The sequence below is a fragment of the Ambystoma mexicanum genome, chromosome 12, assembly GCF_040938575.1.
Source record: "Ambystoma mexicanum isolate Mex_15411 chromosome 12, UKY_AmexF1_1, whole genome shotgun sequence".
Classification (NCBI taxonomy): domain Eukaryota; kingdom Metazoa; phylum Chordata; class Amphibia; order Caudata; family Ambystomatidae; genus Ambystoma; species Ambystoma mexicanum.
The window spans coordinates 1,103,683,340-1,103,696,117 of NC_090936.1; the positions used below are offsets into that span (position 1 = coordinate 1,103,683,340).

General features: G+C 43.6%; 1 protein-coding gene across 1 annotated transcript in view; it reads right to left on the bottom strand.

Annotated features, from left to right (window-relative positions):
• The window catches only part of PRKCQ (protein kinase C theta), a 450,885-nt gene that overhangs the window by 271,402 nt on the left and 166,705 nt on the right, over positions 1-12,778 (bottom strand). The gene's annotated exons all lie outside the window — the stretch shown is intronic.

Genomic DNA, 12,778 nt, shown 5'->3' on the forward strand with positions numbered 1-12,778 from the left:
ATTTAATGTATGCATCACCGATAATTGCACTTTAAAGTTCATGCTGTCCCCCCTTCTCCAGCATTCGAGACAACAATGATACAATCGCTGGGACATAGTGATGATGATATGGTTATATAGTATCCGACACCTACTGGTCTGAAAAGAAGTATTAATGCTGCCTCAAGCCACTCTGCTGCGAACGGTTTAGAAATACGCATAGAAGAAAACCAAAATTATGATTTCTAGTTCCAAAAATGAACGTTGTGAGCCCTTCACCGGGAAGATTTGCAGGACTATACATATTTTGGTAGCTCATTTGCTGAGAGACATAGTTAATTATGGGTCATCTGTTAATAAGATGATGGCACTAAGTGCAGAGCTGGAGGAACCTTACTTGAGATATAGTGGGTTCCCCCAAGGCCAGCCGTACTAGCTCATAAACGGTTTACTGTGTTTTTATAGACATCTTTTTAAACATGTGTAATTTATTCAGTATCAGATAATATTGTTCCTGTATACAATGTCGCCATACATATAGTTGCCGTGAAACAGCAGAGGCGACATTATATATGGGGATGGGAGCGGGTGTTGCGGGGTGGTGCTCCGCTCCCTTTAAAAAAAGGTTGGGGTTACGGGGGTGTCCCCGGTATGTTCCTTATGATAATGTCTCCGCAAAAAAGGCACCATTCTTGCATGGCGACATATTTGCGGGGACCTTATCACACGGAACAATTTATTTGTGCACTTTTAGTCATCATAAATTTGACCAGTCCCCCATACCACTGTCCAGCCCGTGCTCTTACCCCAACACGCTTCACACGCCTACTCCTCTACCCGTTTTGGCCAAAGTGCACGAACAAAGTGCACACTTTTAAAAAGAGGACTATGAAAACGTACCATGCTTATAAACAAAAGGTCTAAGCGGGAAGGATGACTCAGGGGCAACACGTTTGTCTTGGAAGCAAGACAACGCAGAGCAACACAGGTTTGAATCCCAGCCCTGTGCTTAGACACTGTTCTCTAGTATTATGTGCAATATAAAAGATGAATTAATACATTCATCAATTCTGATGGTCCTGTCTGGGATCGAAGCTTGGCCTGATGCACTTTCTACATGCACTGTATTGAGTAAAACATACTTCTGGAGAAATATACTGGCCTATATCAGAATAGAATCAGAAAATACTAGAATTGAATATTTAAAAAGAAATGTACTAATAGTCGGTTTTCAACTTTTTGGTGGTGCTGCATGTGTGATAGGCAGGTGTATCCTGCTCTTATAATATTTCTAGTCCTATTTTAAATGAATGAAATTAAATTAAGGCATTTATACATGTTTTGTAAACATTGCAATACTTTTTTCTGTACTTTTACAGACACAGCGGGGGTCATTCCGAGTTGGGCGGTAAGGGTTTACGGGCACCGGTAAAGATGTGGGTGCCGGTAAACCCTTACCACCCTATTCCGAGGTCCCTTAGCGGGTCCCAGCAATATAATTAGTGAAATTAGAAAGCTGGGATTTGAGCCCAGTTTTCAATGTGTAACAGTTTATAATTTGACAGCAGGCTACATCTCCTCCCACGCCATCTCATCTTTTTTTTAGAACAAGGTAAAGAGGGGGCCCGTCTAGAGAATTCATTGGTAGAGCAGAGCCATTGCTGAACCAGGGGGTGTAGGTTTGTTCTCACAAGCACACAAGATACATACCTGCACAGAACGTACCCACCTCCCACAACATAAGAACATCACTTGTTATCCTGCCTCTTCACCAGAATGCTTAACATAAATAGTTGAGATTATAATTATTTATAGACTAATAGTATAGAATACAAACTATGTGAGTAAGGCCTTTGCTTGAGGAAAATAAGGCACATTGATACAAAAAAAAGTGATTTGCTCAGGATCACATAAAGTATGAATTGTGCAAGGTGGGGATTTGAGCCTTGTCTTCCTGGTGCCACAGTTTCCAGTTCAGAAATCAGGGGCATCTTCATCTTCTCGTATTCCATCTTCATTATTATACACAAAACAATTATTTCTACAAAGTTGTTATCACAGGGCTAAACTAGTATACTGTTGAATAAATCTGGTTTTCAAAGCACCTATCTACAAGGGGGAATCAAATTAAATGTCTTTATCCTGAGGCAGATACATTTCAGAAACAGACTAAGATTATAATTATAATGAAAACTATAATTAAAATTTTAGTTCCTACAATTGTGTGTACCTTCAAAGCACCAAGTCACTTGGTAAAGCAACCTGAAATGATATGAGAAACATAGTAAATGAAATATATGTTCATTAAGCAAGTATTCATTACTCAGTTGGAAAAAAGAAAGGGGGTCCAGCCAGTCCCAAAATCAGATGCAGTGGCATGCAGATCAGGCATATATATCAGCAACACTCACCTGCCAACCTACTATTCCAAATGGGTACCTCATCTCATTTACCCTACTTTGCTTACCCATCATCCTTTGGTGTCCTTCTCCTGCAGCACATTTTCAATGCCCTCTTGTTTCTTACAATTAGCTTTAAAACTTCTGTTCTACTTTTTCTCCATCCTTTAACTATTAATTCAATCCCCTTCCCTTACCTTGCACACACCTCTTTCCCTTGTCCACAATGCACTGTCCCAATTCCTTGCTACTCACGTCCTTTAATTGTCTAGAACATTAAGCCAATTCCTTGCTCCTCACCTCCTCCTGTTGCCCTGCTTACAGTTACAGTAGACCACCTTGATTTGCCAGTCATCCTCTGTCAGACACAACAAGAAGTCGTTGTCGGGATCCTGCTGATAATTGTGGCTATGGGGTCTGCACTTGGATAATGCAGAGAGAAAGATGGCGAGAGGATGTGGCTTTTTCAGTACTCCCAAGTTGCAGTTTCTTGGAAAGTCGGCCTCATATTTCAACTCATGGGAGCAGAGAGAACTGGACCTGGACCTGGACATGGACCTGGTGATGGATTTATGTTTGTTTTAAAATAACGTGAAGTGTGTTTGTATGTGCTTCATTGTCTGTAACTGGGTTAATGTGTTTGAGTGTATTTCTGACAGGTCAAAGTATAGGTGGAAGGTTGTATCTGTGTTCATGTGACTCAGTGTCTGTATATCTCTATCAGGTTTTAATTTGCATGTGTGTATTTTGTTGGCCACTGTGAGAAATTCAACCATCCACATGATGGGCATGCGCTCACCTGGGCTTTTTTTTAACATTTTTAAATAAATGGAAAGATGGTAGACTGCCCTCAGGAAAATGTGTGGGACTAATCCACACACATTTTACTTTTCTCACACCACAACCAACACATCGACCTGTGTACTCTTGCATGGACACAGCCTACAAACACAGCCCCCCAGTCATATTTAGTTGGAATGAGAGATCAGAGGAGGGTGCAATGTCATCCTAAGGGGGAGGACAACCTTCCCCCTGCCATGGACAGCCTGATTAACTGACAAAGGCTGCATGGAAATGCCCTGCTCTTTTGTTAGACCCTGTAGCTGGCGGCAGCAATTAACATACCTACAGAGGGTACGTCAAACAGGCTGCAGAGGATAACAAAGTAGACAGGAAATCCAACAACCTTTCATATGTAACTGTGTTAATCTGAAGCCAGCTCCCGCCCTCAGTATCAATGACAAGGGATCTGTCAAGCCAGGGTCTGTTGTTTACAGTGGGCCACACCACTAGAGGTACGAGAATGTGGTTGTCAGATGCCAGAGTGTCTGTTCCCTCAGCAGCTTTAAGAGAGTCCTGCCAATTTGATAGGGCCCACACAGAGAGGACCATTAACCAGAGAGACTCTTTGAACACAACAAAGGACTTGGTAGCACAAGGCAGTGAGCCCAGATTGTTTTTGTTGAGAGAAGGGTTCTGCCATATTAGTTTTGGGACACACCTTCTTCCTGTTTTCACCCCTTTATATTTCTGGTAGAAAATCACTCTGGTTATTACCTCATGAATACAGATGATAGTTGGCAGGGACCACAGGATTGGTTCACTTAGGTCGGCTTTGCCTACACAAATCACTGTGGCCACTTGCCTTTAAAAGAGGACTGAGCCCCTCTTTTTGTCAATCGTCTGAAGACTTCACAAGACAAGAAGTAAGAAAGAAGAACTAAACCTTGACCCAGGCTGAAGGTACAGTCTGCCTTACAGCTTCCGCCAGTGAAGGAAGACCAGGATTTCCAAAAAGGGAAGCAATATCCCTTCCCTAAACTCCTCCCAGGGAACAGAGGGAGAAACAGTACTCAGAGGACCCTCCATCCACTCCAGAACCAGTACCCAGTCAGCACACACCATGCCCTGGTAGGCTCTGCAGCAAGCCTCCTGGATAGAGAGTGCCAGAAAGTCTCTGAACCTAAAACGAAGGACAAGGCCACTGCCTGCAACACACTCAACAGTTGTGGCCGTCCACCTTAAAAGATGACACAGCCCATTTTAGGAGCTGGGAGAAGTGCCTCATCAAGCAACTACCACGTCCGCCTTAAAGGACATTTCTTTCAAACCAGTCGAGTTCCTTGATCCTCAACTGATGGCAACACTGACCACTGTGAAGCCACTGACGCTTAAAGAAATAGGAGACATCTCAACCTGTGCTTTGGATACCCCAATCAGCCGTGAGACTATGATTGCTGACCGTGAGTTGCCGTGTAGGCCAGCCTGCCGCTGTTTGTAAAGCTTTTCTCACGAACCGTTTTGCCAACTGATACCAGCAACTGACTCTCATCTCAAACTCTGTCACAGAAGGCTGCAAAGTGCCCTGAAGCCAGTTCGACACTGTGGAACACCAACAGCACAAGGTACATTGAGGCTCTGTCCGCCTGGTCCTTCCCAGAAAGCCACAAGAGACCTTTTAAGACCCTTTTCCACATTTGTGCTAAAGCCAAGAAACCTTAACAAATTGTTGTGGTTTTTAACCATACCAACTATCCTCCTGTCAGTATCCAGAGTGCACCCCTTTTCCTTCTTTGAAACTGTCTATCCTCTGCATACCTTTACAGGGTGAGTTGTATTTCATATTGCTGCTAGATTGTCTGTTGTGATTAATAAAGTAGATATTTTTTAAAACAACCTTGACTGGGCAATCTTATATCTTTGGGTATTAATTGTATTCTCTCTGTGTGGCAACTAACCGATGATCGACATCCTTTAGAGGAGATAAGCCTGCGATTCCGTCCCCATTTCCAAAATAGGACAGGGAGGTTCATGAATATAATTGTAAACTTGTTTATTCCAATCTCTTTGCATGCATTCGTGTGTATTAATCCCTTAACTGCTAAGCTTTAATCAAGTCAAAAGGACGAGCATACTTGTACTTAGCATTTAAGGGGTTAAAGGTGTGGGGCTGATTGATGGTTTAGAAACCGATATTCAGCGGTGGCCCACTGGTACCCTGGAATTTGATTTGTGACAGTCACATAAGAGATGCGTGTGCTGGATAAAACAATTAAAAACCATCACAGACTTAGAGGGTCATTCAGAGTTGGGTGGTAACAGTAAATCCTCAGTTTTTGGTAAATACTGTTGATTTTACCATCCACCCAATTCAGAGTTTGATCAAATACCATTGGTGGCATTCCCTGAGAATACCAGCAGTGGTGTTCCAAACAGACCTTTTGATGAAAATCCACCTATTTTACTTCAATTTTAAAGGAGGAGGTAAACAATCCAAACTGGCCACAAATTTGTGAAATCTTTCTTTTTATTTTACAGAACGGAAGCAGGGGTGCACATATTTCTGAAATAGCACTGGAGGTGGTCTAGAAATATGACCTCTGCTGGTGGTAAACTTTGAGTATGGGGTGTTTTCAGAAATACCACAGTCAGAGTTGCTAACTTTCTTCAGTGTTTTTTTAAAAAAAAATGCTCAACTCTGAATGACCCCCTTAGTTTGGAGTCTTCTAATAATTAATACCTGAAGATTACCTCTTTCTATGTGTGTTTTTGAACTGTGTACAAAAGTAAGTACCACAAACAATCCAACAGCCATTTTTATACCCACCATATAAGTAACATCCATGTGGGCTATTCTGGAAGTTATTAAACTCTTTTTGTATGAAGACAATGGTGATCAAGAAATTTGACAGAATATAGGGGAATTTGAGAAACCTGAGGGTATCCTCACTCCTACTCCCCCTGGATCCTCTTCACAAGTGGCCAGGGAAAGAACATCACTTTTGGATTCTGACCCTGGGGGTGGAGAAGAGAGGGAGGATCACCTGGGTGGAGGGTCCTTGCGAATTGGGAGTGGGAGTGGGGTACCCAGAGGTGAGACATGGTATCCCCCTTTTTCTTATGAAGACCAATCTAACCCTTCACCAGCCTTTGTAGGCTATTGCAACACATCTCCCCACATTTGCCCCTCATTCAAACCACTCTAGTACTGGGACAAGGAAGAGGCGACTAGGAGTAGTTAACACTATTAACACAATTCACCACTCTAGTACTGAGACGGAAGAAGCCTGCAGAGTGTTGTTAGGGTCAGGCATGCCCCAATATCTCCTCTAATCACAACCAGGCAATTGCAATTTGGAATTCACACCTGCAACCTGTCAGTGGTTGCAGGTAAGAAGGGAGGAGACCAGCAGGATGGGAGACCAAGCCAGCAGCGAAACCTGTTTGTGTGGAGGCCGCTGAGGTGGGACCTGCAGCTGAGACAGGACGCTGGCAGAAGGAAACTCCAATGGACTGTGGAGCCCAGGAGTCGATGGGCTGCTAGAGAACCACAATTGGGGAGGCCTCAATGGTCCATGGTGCACTGCCGGAATGGCGAGCATAGTGTGAGGAGGGCGAGTGACCGACAGCATCCGCTGAAGAAAAGCAGAGCTGCTGGCCGTGTGCAGAGCGAATCCGAAGTGCAAGTGTGGCTTGCGAATGAAGGAAGAGACCAACAGCATCCACAGAAGGGAAGCAGAGCTGCCGGTCGTGTGCAGAGTGAAACCGAAGTGCGAGTGGGGCTTGCGAACGAAGCAAGAAGTGCAGGCGAAAGTGGAAGCTAGGTGCACCTATGCCTGGTGGAGTCGCTGAGGACCGGTGAGTGCCGAGGGAAGCCACACGAGCCAGGGCACTCCTGGGGCTGTAAGGGAAACCCAAAATGGAAGCCGAATGAATGAAATGGATAGACATGAGAAACCGAACTGGAGAAAATATTAAAAGTCATTTAACCTGCAAGTGGCGGAGTTAAAGATTGTGCAGATTGAATACTGAACTAAATGAAAGCTTTTGGGCAAAGCTATGAGCCTATGACATACGTGCATGCACTACAGATATCACCCATTTCAAAGCCAAATATAAACCTGTATGAATCAAGAAAGAAAGCAGAGGTGGGAAATTGAAAGTGAACACAAGAACAAAGTGGTAAAGAAACAAAATTGCCATAAAAAGAAATATATGCAAGAATACAGTGTGACAAGGCCAACGACTGGCAAAGGAGGTGTGACACTTTGTGGCTAAGCCAAGAGGCTAACAAGGAGGATCTAGGGTTCCTGGTTGTGCGACCTGTAGTAGGTAGACTGTGCGCTCTGACAACAGTGCCTTGACCATGGAGCCCCGACTGTGATAAGATAAGAAGGTTGTTATGCGTGAATCCTGATACAGATACAAACACAGATGACCCTGTGTGGGCAGGATGGACTAGGGTCCTGGTTGTGCAACCTGTAGTGGCTGGACTGTGCAGTCCACCAACTGCGCCTAGACCAGGAAGCCCCAACTGTGGAAAGCCAAGGAGGTAGTTGAAGCAAACCAAGGGAAAGCAGCCAGAGGAACTGCTTAGAAAGCCAAACAGTATGAAGTTGATCTGGAAAAAATCTTGAACCTTGAGAGATTGAGAACAAGTATACAGTGCCTGTTTGAATTTGGGGAAGGGAACTCCAAGGTGTCGTGGAACTGTCTTGAACTTGGGGAAGGGTACCCCAAGGGCTTTGTGGAACTGCGTGAAATTCCGAGCCTTTGATAGCTCTATCTTGAACTTGGGAAAGGAGAGCTGAAGATTAAGCCAGGAGCTGGAAGGATCTCAGATTATTATTTACAATATGGGGTTAGGATCTGTTCTGTCACAAAACCATGATGGTTTGGAACATACAATTTGATATATCTGCTGAAAGCTATTCCCCAGAGAGAACAACTACTCAGTTATCGAGTTAGAGGCACTGGCAATCAAGTGGGCAGTGATTCACCTAAAGTATCATCTCCTGGGTTGTAGGTTTCTCTGAATAACAGTCCACTCTCCTCTTGTATGGATCAGTCAGAGGAAGGAATTCAACCCTTGAGTAATGTAATGGTTCCTGAAACTTCAATCTTACTGCTTCACAGTAGAACACTGGAAGGGCCGAAAGCAATGTAACATAGACTTTGTCTCCCAGCTTTCCTGTGAAACACCCCGGTCCAACCTGCAAGGGTAAGTGAGAAACCTGAGGACATCCTCACTTCTACTCCCCCTTGATCCTCTTCACAGGTGGCCAGGGAAGGGCCATCACTTTCAGATCCTGACCCTGGAGGGGGGAGAAGTAAAGGAGGATCCCCTGGGTGGAGGATCCTTGGGGATTGGGAGTGTCCCCACGGATAGGCAAGACATGGTATCCCTATTTCCCTTATGAAGACCAATCTAACCCTTCACCATCCTTGATAGCCTATTGCAACACATCGCCTCACATTTCCCCTCATTCAAACCTCTTTAGTACTGGGACGAGGAAGCGTCGACTAGGAGTAGTGAACACTAGTAACATATTTCACCACTCTAGTACTGAGACGAGGAAGATGCCTGCAGAGTGTTTTAAGGGTCAGGCATGTCCCAAGATCACCTCTAATTGCAACCAGGCAATTACAATTTGGAATTCACACCTGCAACCTGTCAAGTGGTTGCAGCAGTATAAGAAGGGAGGAAACCAGCAGTATAAGAGACCAAACTAGCAGGGAAACCTGTTGCAAGGCGGCCGTTGAGGTGGGACCTGCAGGAGAGGCAGGACGCCAGCAGAAGGAATCCCCAATGAACTATGGAGCCCAGAAGTTGACGGGCTGCGATAGAATTACAATTGGGTAGGCCTCAATGGTCTAAGGTGTGCTGCCTGAGCAGCAGGGATAGTGAGAGGAGGGCAAGTGACCAACAGCATCCACAGAAGAAAAGCAGAACTGCCAGCCGTGTGCAGAGCCAATATGAAGTGTGAGCGGGGCTTGCCAACAAAGGAAGACATATAGGTGAAAGCAGAAGCAAGGTGAACAGCTCCCCGGTCGAGTCTCTGAGTACCGGTGAGCGCACAGGGAAGCCACTCGAGCTGGGTCACTCCTGGGGCTGTAAGGGAAACCCAAAATGGAACCTGAATGAATGAAATGCATACACATGAGAAACCGAACTGGAGAAACTATTGAACGTCATTTAACCTGCAAGCGGCAGGGTGCAAGATTGTGCAGATTGAATAACAAACTAAATGAAAGCTTTTGGGCAAAGGTATGGGCCTAAGACAAATGTGCATGAACTACAGATTCCACCAATTTGAAATCCAAATATAAAACTGTATGAATCACAAAATTGAAAGTGAACTCAAGAACAAAGTGGTAAAGAAACATATCGTGGGAGAGACCGCAAGGCATCGACACAATCTCGTTGCGGTCCACAGGACACTTTTTCCCTAGGCCTTGAAAGAAGCAAGCCCACGTCCGTTGCGGATAGATGTGCCTCTGTGCTAAACTACTTTCTTCGCCATCTATGAAATTGTGGAACAATTTGTACATCTTCATAGTGCCACCAAGCTCAGAAGAGACAACTTTGCCACCTAGCATACGTTTGCTAACCCATTCAACAAATGTGAACGACTTTTTGTGGAGATGGACATTTAAAACACCATCTCTCTAATAAAGTCACTTATGAAAATCAACTTGGGGTATAGATGAATTACCGACTATATTGAAGAAGTTTTGGCCTGAAGATGGCCCATACATTTAGAGGAAAAAAGACACTAGGGATAATGTCAAATGTTTAATAAGGCCGAAACATGTAGACAATCTGAGACACCCACAAGAATAAGTTTGGGTTCTCTTGACACAAAGTGGTCACTAATTATATGTGCTGTTTTGTTCATCCCAATTCTAATTTGTGAATTTTGTATTTTGTATGTCTTTGCGTACATTGTTTGAGAAAAGATTTTTACTTGTGTTAATCATGACAAAAAATGGAATTCAAATGTTAATCTACTTTTTGATAATTAATAAATACGTTTTTTAATGTAAGTTTCTGTCGGGTCCAGATGTATTTTTGGTCTGTAGAATGAATTATTAAAATTACATATGTTTAGTCTGTAAGCATCCCCACTCTAGTTGCTTGACGCATAAAGAGGGGTAATTTGTCTCGCATCTGCACATATGCTTCTCCCAACAGTGTCTACAGTGGACACATGGGGCCAGTTCTAGATTTTATATGTAGGAGGAAGCTCCTTTTCAGGGCTTCTGCAGGTAGTGAAGTAAGCCCCAATTCAAGTCTTATCAATTTACAAGTGGTTGGATGGGTGACTTCCTCCAGGATTTTCCTGGACAACCTAAGCAGGGCTTTCATCGTGAACTGGACCGAAGCCAAATATGCACGCAATGTATTTTCAATTTCATTTATTTCCTCTGTGTTGTTTGTCTCTCTTGAACCTCAGTTAACAACACACAGCTCTGGTGATGCAGAGAGTCTCTGGGTGTTAACAATAATTGCATTGGGGCTTTTTTCATTTGGCTTGTTGTTTTATTCGTATTCACCTTAGCATCCATGCTAATTGTTTCTATAACACCAGCACTTCCTGTTTGCCTTTCATGTCCAACTGTTTTTTTTCAGTGCATAACAAAACTCTAAAAGTGAGTTATTGTTGTCAAGAGCGGCCAGCGATGGATCCGGGTTAACTTCTGAATTGTTACTCTGTAAACATGTCTTTGGCTGTTCATTTTGTACATCAACTCTTGTAGTGTCTTTTACCAGAGTTGCAGGCTCGACAGGAAAGAAAGCAGTAATTCCTCCTCTCTCGTTTCTTTTAGAGTTTTTACTGCAAGGGGAACTTGTCAAAGGTTGTTTTTATCTCTGTCCATTAACTGAACTCACGGTTTTGCCTTTCTAATATCCGGCACTGTTCCGCAGGTTATATTTATCGTGCCAGGTTCTTAGTTTAGCTGGCATGATTACCCTACTCTTTTGGAAAATACGCGCTATTTTTTTTAAGTTTGTGCAAGCTCAGCATGTGCTAACAAAAACACAGATTTAACAGATCAGGTGTCAACTGCTATGGGTTTAGTCAGTCCGTACTACAAGTCAGGACTAACTATTTTACTCAGTGTTAGCAGTGTTTTTATGTACGCCTTAATACTGCACCATGTCCTGCAATTTGGTCGCGGTCCAAGTTTCATTATGAATGGTAAACCAGTACAGTGTATACAGATGCAATATAAAGTTGCAATCTGTGCAGTTTACCGTGACGTGCAGGCAGTGTGTCCCACTGACTCCATGTTGGAATGACTCCTTCAGTACAGATCCCAGTGTTTTAAAATTACAAAGAAACCATGCAGCATTAGCGAGATCCAGTATCGGACTCCACTGGCACAGGGTTGGGTGGCTCGTACAGCAGCTTGCAGGTCCTCAACAGCAAACTCTGCAGGCTAGCCGAAACACCCTCACACTGCCCACCACCACAGCACCAATAAACACTTCTGCAGCACTACACTAACAAAAGCTGGAGGGGAGAAGGAAGTACGCGCCAATTACGCTACTCACACTGGCACATATCATGTCCACACCTCCTCACCGAAAAGTCCAGGAGACTGCCGCTGTTCACTCCAAAGCACAAAATACACTGCAGCACACTACTGCGCTCCACAAATTTCGGGGCTTTTATGTGAAAAACACCTCATTCGGGCTAAAGAAACTGTAGACAGTTGTCCCACAAAACACACTGCAGCACACTGCTGAGCGATGCGAATATCAGGGCGTTTATGTGAGAAACACCTCCCCTCCTTCAGGAAAATAGAAACTGGATACAGACTCAATGCGGTCAGTTGTCCCACAAAACAGCCTGCAACACACCGCTGTGTTTGGTGAATTTTGGGGCTTTTATGTGAAAAACACCTCCTTCAAGCAAATTGAAACTGGAGACAGGCTCAATGCTGTCAGTTGTCCCAAAAAACAAACTACAGCACACCGCTTAGCGGTTTAATAAAGGCCTACAAATCCACATACCGGAGCGCTAGGTATGTGTTTTAAGAATATCTTGCAATGGGAGGAAATTGCCACTTTCTCCCAATATCTTTACCTAATTGTAATGCCATCAATTACTTGAGCTTTATAGAGCACTGGGTATCACAAATCAGTAACAGTATAAGAATACTGCAATGATATAATGTGTACCTTAACACCATGGTACACATTATATCATTGCTGGAATGCTGAGAAGTTGAATCAGTCCTCCTGCGATTTTAAACCTACACCTAGATCTCTTCTCATCTACAAGGTAAATAAAACCATTGAAATCCAACACAAACCCTGGCTGTTTGACCGTCTATTGCAAGAAGATCCATTAATGTGCATGAACAGCGGTGATCTTTTTGAGAGATTTAGCCACGCTTGTTGCTCAGTGTAAATATAGGTATAAAAGTAACAACAGGCAATATTTAATATACTACCTATATTTACTTCTTTTAAGTAGTGAGGTATTTACCGCTGGTGGTGTTTTGGAAATACTGCATGTAATAAATACTACATGATTATGGGCTCAAATTCCTCATTGATTGGTTGGAAACCGGGCTCGTTTAGCCGGTTCAAGGCTACATTCTATGTG